We start from the raw sequence: 13,442 nt of genomic DNA on the forward strand, positions 1-13,442 counted from the left end.
TTGAGGGGGTTGCAGGGATGAACAGATGAGGGTTCCGTCCTAGTGCATGAGTGGAAATCTGTTCTGCTCATTCCTGGATAGCATTAGATAAACTATACTAGTTCATATGAGAATGCTATTTTATTAAGTAATTCCTGGTCTGTTTAGACATTAATTCCTTGATAAAAAGCCCTTGCCACAGTGTTTTGCAAATTACATGGTGGCAGCTTAGGCAGCCGATACGGCAGCTGCTGCAGCATTGTTGTTTGTGCTGAAGACAAAAGCAAAGTAGGTGTTGAGCAGTTCCACCTTCTCTCCTTCTTCTTTCCCAGTAGGTGGAAGTGTGAATAGGCGGGCCTCAAGCTGCTGTACCTTCTTTTCTAGCATTTGCTGCAGGAGTAGTTTTGCACATTCTCAGCCACAAAGACAAACATCGCACAAGTGTTTTAGGTCACTGCAGCAGCTCCTGCACCGTACATGTCTCCTGATCGCATGTCCACTGTGAGACAGCACCCCAAGCCTCTCCCTCAAACTTCCTCACTAAACGCCCTCACAAATGCCTCTGTTTACAAACCACAACGATAATAGTAATAATTGTATTATTTATACCCCACCCATCTGGCTGGGTTTCCCCAGCCTCTCTGGGCAGCTTCCAGCACGTTAACAAATGTAAGTCCTAGTCACAAGTTGCAATCAGCTAAATAGAACTGCTACTGATGGTTAACGCCTCCCCCAATTTTTAGAGGAATAGAAGGCTACTGTAACACACACACACACACACACACACACACACACACACAAACATTTTAATTCTTGTGGTTTACAAAAAACAACAACAGAGCAGTATGTATACAACCAGTAAAGCAGTAAGGCATCAAACCATTAACACAAAAACAATTATCCAAATCAAAATAAGTGATATAACTTATATTGGTTTAAACTTTGCACTGTTAGCTGTTCTGTGTTTGTGTATGTGTATGATCTTTCAACCTAAATGCAGGTTATAAATGAATTAACAATGCTAATAAGTAAGTAAATACATTTCCGACCAGCTACTAATCACATCTCATTCTTTGCCTGGAGTGGATTTCTAACCTACCGGTAGAAATACTGAGCTCATAGTTCAAATATTTTTCATTGTTTCGTTAAGAGTTCACATTTCTACAAAGACTGAAAGGCCCATTTCTCTGTAGCTTATATTATCTGATTATTTAACTGCCTTTCTCCTAGCCTATCTTTCAGGGCTGCTTCACACTGTCCGTTCTTTAAGTGAACAGCTTTTGCCTTCAACCCCAGACTTTTCAAACATAAGGTTAGGAGCTTAGTTCTTTATTACTCCTGTGATGCCATTAACGTTCCACTTGCCTCACACAAAAAGACATCCACCCTTAATTTTTCAAACTAATAGCATCTAGAAAGCTGTGTATTTTCTCTTACTGAGAAAATAAGCTTCCCAGAGCAATTGGGACTAGAAGTAAATTGTTGGAATTTATCTCCCAGCATCCTTTGGCATATCCATTGTGCACTATTCAGCTGTGGAAGAATTTCTGCAGTATCAGCTTTAATTCATTTTGGGCTGGACTGAACACAGTCTGCTAATTTATGTCATCAAACAAATCTACATTGAAAACATACCATTACTATGACTACAAAGTGGTTCAGTGTTGGGAGTGTTAATCTGACTCAGTAGTTTGTAATTTAAGCAAATGTCAACGAAGTCCGTACAAATATATTTAGTTTAATGAAAAGTCCTGATGTGTGTCGTGGTCATTGAAAATATGTAACAGTAGATTTGAAGAATTTTGCTTTCTTTGATCAGAAAATAAAAATGATAAGCGGTTTAGTGAATGAAAGAAAATCACAGGAGGAAACAACATACACACATTTATCCAATTTCAAATTACATAAATTATTTTTCTTTAAAAGATGTCACTGTTGAAAGCAATGTATTAACTTTTTTTCCACCAGCCAGAGACTGGCAGATGACATTATTTTACACTTTGTTACTTTTTATTTCTATAGTGAAACTTCAGCATCAAGACCTCTGTGTGTTTGGAATGTTCAATATGCCAGACTAGAAAGAATTTTTTAAATTTGCATGGCTACTCATCAATACAATTCTCTAGACAGCTTACAAATGGTATCTGTGTGTCTGTCAATAGACAGTATTTAATCTGTGGCTTAACTTTAATGTGACTATATGCCAAAGAGAACACCAGGTTTATCGAAGGTGGTATAGAGACACTTCAGATCTAAGACTGCAGTTATATACACACTCAAAAGCAAGTAAGTGTGATCAAACTCAAACTTATTTCAGAGTACAGTGGTACCCCGGGTTACATACGCTTCAGGTTACATACTCTGGTAACCCAGAAATAACGCTTCAGGTTAAGAACTTTGCTTCAGGATAAGAACAGAAATTGTGCTCTGGCGGTGCAGCGACAGCGGGAGGTCCCATGAGCTAAAATGGTGCTTCAGGTTAAGAACAGTTTCAGGTTAAGAACGGACCTCCGGAATGAATTAAGTACGTAAACAGAGGTACCACTTTAGATATGTAGAGGATTATGTGAATTCACACATGACCTAGTGGCTTATTTTCTCCACATACACTTTTTCCCCATTCATGTCCCACATATGCAACTTGGGGGGGGGGGGGGTATCAAGACTGAAAAGTTACTTCTAGTATACAACTTAATGATATACCCATTTACCGCCCAGATTTCACAGACATGTTCTTTATGTGATTCCACACATGAGGCAGGATTGGGAAGAGAAAATAAGTAACCAGCTTGAATACATGAATCAGATTATATAATCTTAAAAAGAAAGAAAGATGACAAGCTATGCTCCACTACTACACTACTTAAATGTAATATAGACTCATTAAATCCCATTCACGTATAGTCAAATCACACACAGTAGCGTTTCTCACTCAGTTATGTCCTAGCATTCATCCATGTGAGCATCAGTCCTCACACTGGCCTTTTTTCAGCTGCAACACTAAACTATGGTTTGCATTATGGGAGGAAGCATCGGGCTATAAAGATCCCCCTTCCCTTCTGATAAACTTCCTCAGCTTATCATAGTTAAATATTATGTTCAAAACATATCAACGACTAAACTTGTTAGCATCCAAGCTCATTTCCTTTGGAGATTTTATTATTTCTTTCAAGCAGCATCTGGTTGGAAATCAAAGTTTTTATTAACAACAAATGCCATACCGTGAATATTCAGTTTATCCTGTATTTTTTTTTTTTTTATCTTCGGCAGATGGTTGTAAAACTATTAGCATTTGTTCTTTTAAAAACATTCTGGAGGGATCAAATAATACAGACAAGTAAATACAGGGAGCAGTCAAGCAATTGTAAGTGGTTGATGATGATACAAATAATCAGCTTAATTTAAAATTGGGCTTTACTTCAGCCCTATAAGTGGGTAATGCTCATTTGGTGTATACCAAACCACAAAGCTACTAATCTCTCTACTTTGAAAATGCAAAACAAATGATCTACAGGTGCTGAGCAACAAGTTTTGAAAAAGCAACAGCTTACCTGATGTCAGTGGGAAGCTCCAAAAATTTATCAGAAGTTAGTACAGAGTGGCTTGCCCACAGTTACTCTTAAATTTAGTAGCTTCTGGGAATGCTGTGGCCTCATTGAGACAACTTTTTTTAGAGGGGTCTGCCCTATAGCTCCTCCTCCTTCTTCAAATGGTACATCTTCAAACTTACAATTTTATATATAGGTAAAAGTAAAGGGACCCATGACCGTTAAGCCCAGTCGCGGACGACTCTGGAGTTGCGGCGCTCATCTTGCTTTACAGGTCGATGGAGCCGGCATTTGTCCGCAGACAACTTCTGGGTCATGTGGCCAGCATGACTAAGCCGCTTGTGGTGAACCAGAGCAGCGCACGGAAATGTCGTTTACTTCCCGCCGGAGTGGTACCTATTGATCTACTTGCACTTTGACGTGCTTTCAAACTGCTAGGTTGGCTGGAGCAGGGAGCAAACAGGAGCTCACCCCAGCGTGGGGATTTGAACCGCCGACCTTCTGATCGGCAAGCCCAAGAGGCTCTGTGATTTAGACCACAGCGCCACCCGCATCACCACATAGAATTTCAGCTGATTCATAATGCAGACCATTATCAGGGAACCATTCTATCTGTTCTCTTATTATCCCAACTGTGTGACCATCCTATCAGAGGATGAAAACCAAGGATAAAGCAGTTTTGGAAAAGTACAGATCTTTTAATGGCCATAACCTAGTTCTTAATAGTGAAAAACTGATATAATGGGATACAAATATGGAAACAGACCCAACAAAGCAAGTATTATGTTGTATTTTTTTTAAAGGCAAAGTACTTATATATCTTTTCTACTTGTGTGTAGATATACACACTTATTTGGCTCAGCGATCTTATTTGCAACCCATTATTAATATTTAAAGCCCCTTTTATTGTTGCTCATTTCTTTTATCATGGTCCTCTCAGGACCCTGCAAGGTAATTGATAATTCATTTCATGTTGACAGAACTATAAGCCTCATTTATGTGGCAGGCAAAACCAGCTCTTCTTTCACTTTCCTTCACAATGGTGACTACTCTTCTTAGCAATGTATGACTATTGTTACTGATGTTTTCTTCCTTGTGACTACTTCACAAACTTTAATGCACTGACGTGGTTTCCCTGCCATTAAATAAGAACCCCCTTGGAGAGTGTAAGCATAGATTTGGAAAACCTAAATGGGCAGGCACAGTGAAAATGCTTATTGTACACTGCCTGGGTTCCCCACATGAAAATCACTGCAGCAGTAGTGCTCACTCGCCTACAGAGAAAATAACAGATGATGACATTTAAAATTTAAGACCTGAAATGCTGAATCCACTGTTTATTGTAGTGCGCCCTGGGTGTGCAGTAAGCCTTCTCCAACAAGTTTTGCACTCATCCCAGAAGACGGTTATTTATTTTATTTCCTTATGGAATGTATTATTCATTTTATATTCCAGAAAATTCACAGTGATGTACAGAAAGTCTTTATATATAATTTAATGTTGAAAATAGATAAGCGTGGCTGAGACGATCTTTCTGGAAAGGCTTGTCTATATATGTAATAGGTACAAAGAAACCAATATGATTGGTGCCTGTCTAATTTGTACAGGGTGGAAATTTCTATACAACTGGAATTGCAATGCTAAAGGTCTGGTTTTGACTTGTCATTGAGCAGATAGGCCTACCCTAGGCACCATTGGAAGAGCTTCCTCTGATGAGTACAGCTGTCAAAAATGTATATAGGGGGTAAGATTATCTTTCAAACGACCTGGTGTTGAATTGTTTCAGTCCTCATACATTGCTAAAACTTTGTATTTGGTCCAGAGAAATATTTGCAGCTAGCATAGTTTGTTCAGCCATAATTTTATATACTAGCAGTAGTCTATTCCACTCCCACCTGCCCCTTTTTGCAAAAACTGAAGCTTCCAGCCTAACCTTAAGGGCAGCCCCACATCAAGAGTATTGAACTAATTGAGTATTGAACTTTGATAGGTGTCCATCACCTGGCATCCTGATGATATCAGGTGGTGGACAGATGGGTGGTCCTGCCCACCTGTCAACGCTAGCCCACCAGAAGGGGGCAAATTAGGGGTATGATTTGATCTAGTCCTCTACCCCCTGTGCACTTTTTTTAAGATAACATTTTATTTTTGCTTCTTTTAGAAGAATTACGTTGTGTGGAAAAATCCAATCATAATTTCCCATGCAACATCCAGTTTAGTTCTCAGTTTGACAAATGTAATTTGGTTGCTGTGAACATTCAGCAAAAACAAAACAAAAAATAAAAAAAAAATCCACCAGCCATACAATTGTATGATACCTACATGTCCATGAACTGATTAATTCTATAGAGCAAATGTTTTCATTCTTTCGCTGTCCCCTTTCTCAGTAACTTCCCTGAATTGCTGAACATAACTGAAAATAAACTCTGAAATAAAAGCAAAGAAATTGCATTGCATTCAATTTATGTAGGCATTATTTAGCTTAAAACTGATATAAAAACCCTGCATGTTTACAATATCGTGCCAGAAGGCTTGAAAGCATGAATGAAATAGCACATCTTAAGTATGCAGATTTTGTGGCGTTATTGATACCAGCCCTCCCACCCTTTTTTTATTTATCAAGTATAAACTCAGCCTCACACTAAATGCTGGCTCCTGCTGGAAAGAAAGCAGTAAGACTGCAGAAAGCTTTTTCTCCTAGCCAGAGGCTATCAAGCTGCTAAAGTATTCAGCAGTCAGCTGTGGCATGCAAATGAGAGGAAACACCTGGAAAAGTAACAACAAGACCAGGTAATACCAGTAAGATTCCTACAGGGGGTATCATGTGGGATGATATGAAGTGCACAAAATAATCTCTCCAGCAACCTGCACAGAGACCATGGCAACTGCCTAAGATTTCCCAGTCAGCCCTGTTCTTCCTTGTAAACCCACACAAAAAAAATGTTTGAAAACCTGAACTCAACCACTGTTTCAAAGAGCATGACACACATTTTTGTAGGCTTTCAATTAAGACTCAGACTGCATAGTCACTAACCTGTTTGCAGCCCCAAAAATGTAATTTTCTCAATCTGAAAGTGTTCATACTTGTCCTCAACACACTACTTTTGACCTACATTGATTCTGGACCCTGTCATCTGCAAGAGTTGGTGTGGTTACTTGACAAGTGTTTGAAAATTATCCCCTTAAACACATGCCCCATGTGAATGCAGAAAGAAGCAGTGGTTGTGATTTTGGTACATGCCCACCCATAGCGCCATTGGACAGGTGTGGATACACATCCCTCACTGCCAGGACCACCTGTGTTTTCAAACAGACACACTGCTGGGTAATGCAGAATCAATCTGCAATTAGCTTTTAGTTTGAATTCAAACCAGTTTCTCAAGAAGCACAAACATATGCAATAAATCTTGATTTTGTGTGCGGACTATGGAGAAAAAACAAGCACTCCATTGAATCTAGAATAAAGTGTTGTGTGTACATAGCCCTCTTTTTAAATAGAGAGGGGATATACATCCAACAGCAAAGGACCAATTTTGTATGCAGAAGGCCACAGGTTCAATCAAAAGCATCATCAGGTAAGGGATTTCAGATAGTGTGGAAGGGAAATATCTCACTCTGCCCAAGACGATGGGGACCTGCTGACATTGAGATTAGATAGTGCTGGGTTAGATGAATATATGAAGTGACTTGTTATAAGGCATTCATTTATGTTCCTTTGTTCAAGTGGACAGAGCCACCACCACCACCACCAACAACAACAACAACAACAAAAACAGGAAATTAATCTTCCATTTCATTTTCTTCCATTGCATGACTTTCACAGATACAAGAGGAGTAAAGGACTAGTCAGCTAGAGTAAAAGAGCACCAGTACACTTCAAACTAATTCTCACAAAATCAAGAGAATGCTCTCAAAATCAAAACTCATCTATAACTCCTAAATACAGAAAAAGAAGCGACATAAAAAGACAGAGACATGATTAGAATAAGGAATAACATTATGAGTATTGCTAAGCACCCAAATATCTCTTAAGAGCTAGATGAACAAGCAATATTTTAAAGAAATATTAAGCAAATGACCAAGAAACATGATCTATCTTGGGGATGGGTTTGGGGGTTGGGAAGTGGAGAGCTATTCTCATTTGGGGAAAATTTCCTCCCATCCCCAAACAAATGGATTAGACAAACCTTGGGTATGCAGAAAGCTTCAGTCACCATTTTACTCCACTCTTTGATGGGAGACAGCTTTCTTAGTCGTTTAAGCACCAGTCCAATGTGACCAATACCCCTGGAGCCATCTTTGAGGGTTAGTGTTTCTCTCCCCTTCCAGGATTACAAATAACTCTCACTGACTTCAGTGGGAGTTACTTGTATCTGCCAGGGGAGAATCATGATGGAGTGTGCAAGGAAGCATTCTGCCCTTAAAAATGTCAAAAATCATTAGGAGTGACTGCGCAGCATGAGCAGGAATCAATATTAGAGAAGACAGGAGTAAGCAAATGAGACAGGAAGTGGAGACTGTTAAAGGGAAACCTAGAAGCAAAATAGAAACCTGTGGGGGAGAGAAAGATATTGGCCCAGGGATAAAAATATACGCAGGGGAAGGAGGAGGAAAATGAAAATAAAGAAACAAGACACTAACAAGCCTCAGCAGCAAAAGAAGGGGAAGAAAATGGCCTTTGCAAGGGATTAAATAGAAGGAAAGCAGATTGGATTATAATTCTGAAGCTACATTGTAGCAATGTGATTAGGATTTTAATTTATTTTTGTATGTTAATATACAAGCACTGTAATAGAAACATATACCATGTATCATATTTATATGTGAAAATTGGAAGTTACATTAACTATACATTTCATAGGTAATGTACTACTATACAGTTCCAAATTCTGTCAGTTTAAAGCATTTGCATGTTTGGTTTTTTGCTTATGAGAAATTGTTCCAGTTCAAGCAGCATTTCACCATCAACTAAAAAATAATTATTTCATATGTACATTTCCACTTCATACCTCAGCATTTAAGACCTACCTTTTGAATGGGTTTGTCTTGTTTCTACTAAAAAGCACTGAACTACAAGGTGGTATGAAAACTCTCTGTTGTTGGTTCCATTATGGCCAAAGAGCACTATTTAGCAAATGCAAGTCATTGCTAGATGTTGCTGCTCTATGACATATTATATAAAAGTAAACTATTAACTTATGGGGTGTTAGGAGAGGGGTAATAGACTCCTTCTGAAGTAGTTTGTCCACCTTTGGTCCCCACCCTGCACTTAGCTGTCAGCATGAGGCAGCGGCCACATCCTGGGAATGGCTTCAAGTGGCTGGCTAATCTTCCCCTGCATTTGGAAAAAGGCGCCAGTGGATTGAGCAGACAAGATCAATAGTGGGGTCCAATGGTCAAGAAGGAGGTTTCTGCACATGCTGTAAAAGAAAATGAGGAGCAGATGGGGCTTGTCAACCTGGGAAGGTAGCCCATCTAGAAGAAGGAAAACTATGCTCCTAATCCTCTGCTGTCTTGTGGGATATTTTTGGGAGAAGAAAAGGCTAAGGAGTAAACCCTACACAAATCTGGAGTAGAGTCCCTAAGACAGCTGGATGGCACCTTTTGCACCTTCTTCCGGCAACCAAGTAATGCCAAACGTATTGTTCTACTTTCCTTTGGACCACATCAGAGAGGTTTGAGGGTGGTCTGGTCGTCTGGGAAGCCCAGGACCTCCATACACACTACCCAGGCTTGTGCCCCAGGGATTTCACTTTGGTGCTGCTAACACAGTGATTTGACTCCACCCCTAAAGGCACACTCCATTGGTTTTCAAGGCAGACGGATGCCAACAATAATGACTTTGGCTCTCCCAGCATTGAACCTGATGTGTTTTGACTCTATGTGGTTTTAGCTTTAAGAGCAATCCCTGGAACGTAACCCTCGTTTAAGTTGCAGGCTTACGGTATCTGGGAAGAAACTGCAGGTTTCTAGAGGGCTAAACCAGAATGAACAGATTACTTGCTGCAAAGCAGTTGTAATACTGCTGGATCACTTCTCTTTATTCTAAAGAAGACAGACATTAAATAAAGGATATTTATGAGCTACTGAATGGTAAGTATCTTTCCTGCATGAAGAAAATATTAATGAAGCAGCCAAAATTAAAAATTCGTTTCCCAGGACTAGGAATTAGTTCACAGAGCAGAAGTAGATAGGAATAACAGGAAATCTTATCTCCTCTCCCCCCCCCCCACATGTGTCCACATCATCTAGACATACTGGCCCACATTATTTTACTTAGGTATTTTGAGTAGTAGATTATTTAATTTGCAGCAACTGACTTTTAAAGTGTGCAGCCCAAGCCTCACGTCAATTCAGTCAAAATCATTTTGCAAGTGAATGATCCTTTGCTGGTGACAAATCATCTTCTGAAAAGAAAACCCCAAACAACCCTCTGATAACATTTCCTTAAATTGCAATATAATGTGTTACAAGACTGAGGGCTACAGGCTTGAAAAATTATGGAGAACATGATATATGTGACTTGAATCATGTATGTTTCCCCCTTTTCTATTCTTTGCTTTGGGTATATTTATTATCACTGTAAAAAGGACCAACCAACTTAGCACCCCTAACATCGATTCCAGCTAAATATCTCTCTGAGAAGCCAACTGTCAAATCATCTCCCACAACTCAAGAGGCAATGGTTTTCTTCTTTTGCCCCCCCCCCCCCCATTCCACTGGCTAACTTTCAGCCTTCGGTTAGTATGAGTCATATCCAGCTCCTTTAGCCTCAAACTATAGTTCCAAAAAGGCAGTGAGAAATCAAGATCAGCTTCAGCTGGACCAATGAAAATCACATGAAACATTATGCTGTCACACAATGTACTGCAAATATATTAAAGTAGTAGTACCATGAATGTGCACACCTTATAGTACCCAATCTTTCAATTTATGCTATGAACTGTAATTAAATGGCTGAATACACATTCCTTCCATGGTTTCCATGATGGAAGAAATGTGTGATATAAACAAACATAAAAGGTAAAAAGAAACAATTGACATGAAATATTCACCTGTTAAGGAACCCTCAGTTAAGGAGCACCACACCTCAAAGCTCACAGGCATAGTATTTAGTTGTAGCCTTCAGCATACCAAACTGAATACAGAAGGCTAAGCAAAAAAAAGGGGAATCACCTCCAACTTTTCCATACACCCTGAGATGCAATCTACCAAATCATGGCTTTCAGTAGAGCCCTGTTTTAGGATATCATTTATTATGGCTCTCTAGTACACAGGCATCTTTCTTCTTCACTTCTTAACTTTCCATTGCATCAGAATCTCTGGCTGTTCTAAAAGAAGTACTGGTAACTGTTACTGACTCAAACTTGTGTGCATGAAAGGGTTAACCTCATCCCTGAGCTTAAGTTACCAGTGTGAGTATGGCTTAGCAGGCTCTGCTCCCTCCTCCATTCTCAGTCTTTTTCTCCTTCATGCAAGTGATTTGACTCTCTCTAAAATGAGATTTTATAGCCTGCATCTTTGCTAATCCAAATACTGAATGATCTTTTTGTAAGGAAACCTAGTACTTTTTTTTCTTTTTAATTCACCTGGAACCCTTTTCATCATCTTTTTTTCTACTGCTAATGGACAAGGACTTGTTTGCTGTAACTTCTGGAAACTGAGTAAAATATTCACTTATTTGTGAAGCTAAGTATCTGTGAAGTTTAGGCTCCAATACTTTGGCCACCTCATGAGAAGAGAAGACTCCCTGGAAAAGACCCTGATGTTGGGGAAGATGGAGGGCACAAGGAGAAGGGGACGACAGAGGATGAGATGGTTGGACAGTGTTCTCGAAGCGACTGGCATGAGTTTGGCCAAACTGCGGGAGGCAGCGGAGGATAGGGGTGCCTGCCGTGCTCTGGTCCACGGGGTCACGAAGAGTCGGACACGACTGAACGACAACAACAACAAGTATCTGTGATTTATTCTAGCCTAAGCATTTTCATGGAGAACATTTAAAGGTGGATGAGGACAGATGTAACCCTAACCAAGTTTTAATATGCTTGGTAACAATCACCATTGCATTTAATTGGAGAGTAGGAATTTCTCTTCCAAACCTCTCTCCAACAGTAACTTACATTCAAAAGGGTCAAGCTGCTAGACACCCAAGTTGAAAAAGAGGATGGTTTTCACCTGGCTTTGTTAGTCTGGCAACACTAGCCTTGGGACAGGTTAATGAGCAAACCATATCTGATTGGGGCAGCAGCACACATAGAACTTCTGCTAATGCCTGTTGCATGAACCTTGTGGGTGTGTGGGTGTGAAAGAGTAAGTGTGAGAGAGAGACGGGCAGAAATAATGACTATTATATCAGAAAAGAATTATTTTATATCACACCTGAATCTTGACAACCGAAATTTAAATAAATAACTTCACATGTTTCAGCAACAGAGGCCTATCAAAGACTTGTCCAGAAGTAAAATATCAGGCCTAAAAACCTCATCTGGTGATAAATTAGTTATTGCTTGGAGTGATTTTGCTTTGTATAATAATATGTTTACTATTCATGTTTCATACACCATAACCACAAAAATCTCACCCAAATCTAAGGACCTCATGGTAGTAAATCTTCATAGGCAGGATCCAATAATAACTAATATTTCCCTTGCTATAATGCTAGGTTTATTGAAAGTTTAAAGGAAGATTAATTCCTTCAAACATAGACAGCACACAATTTGTTGACTTAAAATACTTAGTGGTCCAGACTTTTTCACTTGGAAGTGATTTCCATTAAGCTGCAAAAGTGAGCATGCCTTTATCGAAAGAATTTTAATCATTGTATCTTTCTCCTTCCTACGACAGCTGTCATCGTGTCACTATAGCAGAAAGAAGTTAAATGTCACTCCCCAGCTTCCAAGTTGTCACTTAACAGCAATGAAATATGCATTGTTCCAGAGAGGAGAAATAAACATTTTTACCGAGAGCTTCAGGATGCACTGAAAACTTTCTAGCAAGCTCATGCATTTTGTACATGATGCAGAGCAGAAACAATTAAACTTTCCCCCCTCAATAAACACAATGCACAATTGAATCATGCACAAATTACAGCATATCATATGGGCAGGGTCTTGGAAGTCATAAAATCATAGAATTGTAGAGTTGCAAGGAAACACAAGTGTCATCCAGGCCAACACAGTAATCTTTTGCCCAATGTGGGGCTCAAACCCACAACCCTGAGCTTAAGAGTCTCATGTTCTGCCAGCTGAGCTAGTCCTTCAACAATGCGGGATGCAACTACAGCATGCAACAGATTCTTGTCCACCCACTGGTTAAATGCTCCTAGGAAAGGAGAGTCCACCAGTTCCTGAGGAAGTTTATTCCAATATTGAACAGCTCTTAATGTTAACCGGGAAATCCAAATTGTCATTAAATATGTAAGAAGTTCATCATAAAGTCCCTAGTCAGGCATACAAAGAACATTGCCCTTGGAACATGACAGTAACCTGGATTAGAATTTACATTGGAATACGTACTCCATCTTGTCGTTTCAAATAGTGAGCTGGGATTTCTCGTTTTGTTCCCCCCCCCCCCGCCCAGTGTTATTATTTGCCAGTGTCCCTTCCCCCCTTCATTTGTTATTGTGTGGCTCTTTGTGTGTACATAAAGTACTGCACGGGCACACAAAAGAATGACAAGAACACAGAAAGGACAAAAGAGGCAATAAAACAAAGAATTCATGTAGAAATCATTAATTGCAACAAACTTTAAGTCACAGTTTTCCAGTTCTGAGACACCTGAAATGTATAGTGAAGGCACACCTAAGATGACATTTGGATAGAACTGTTAATCAACTGTGGTTCTTAAACGCTGAAAATTAAGATTGTACTGAAACAGTACATCATCCTCATGGAGGTCAATGACAATTGCCTTTTT

At 39.5% G+C, this 13,442-nt stretch overlaps 1 protein-coding gene across 6 annotated transcripts in view; it reads right to left on the reverse strand.

The window, feature by feature from the left end:
• Window positions 1-13,442, reverse strand: part of CNTN4 (contactin 4) — a 514,690-nt gene that overhangs the window by 269,910 nt on the left and 231,338 nt on the right. Inside the window, exon 1 of one of the 6 annotated variants that reach the window (XM_033141193.1) lies at window positions 5,850-5,866. The exons of the other annotated variants lie outside the window; for them this stretch is intronic. The gene's annotated coding sequence lies outside the window, so the exon portion shown is untranslated. Of the gene's footprint in view, window positions 1-5,849; window positions 5,867-13,442 lie in introns of those variants that run through there. 6 annotated transcript variants of the gene reach the window in all.

Source organism: Lacerta agilis, chromosome 2, assembly GCF_009819535.1.
Source record: "Lacerta agilis isolate rLacAgi1 chromosome 2, rLacAgi1.pri, whole genome shotgun sequence".
NCBI classification, from domain to species: Eukaryota; Metazoa; Chordata; class Lepidosauria; order Squamata; family Lacertidae; genus Lacerta; species Lacerta agilis.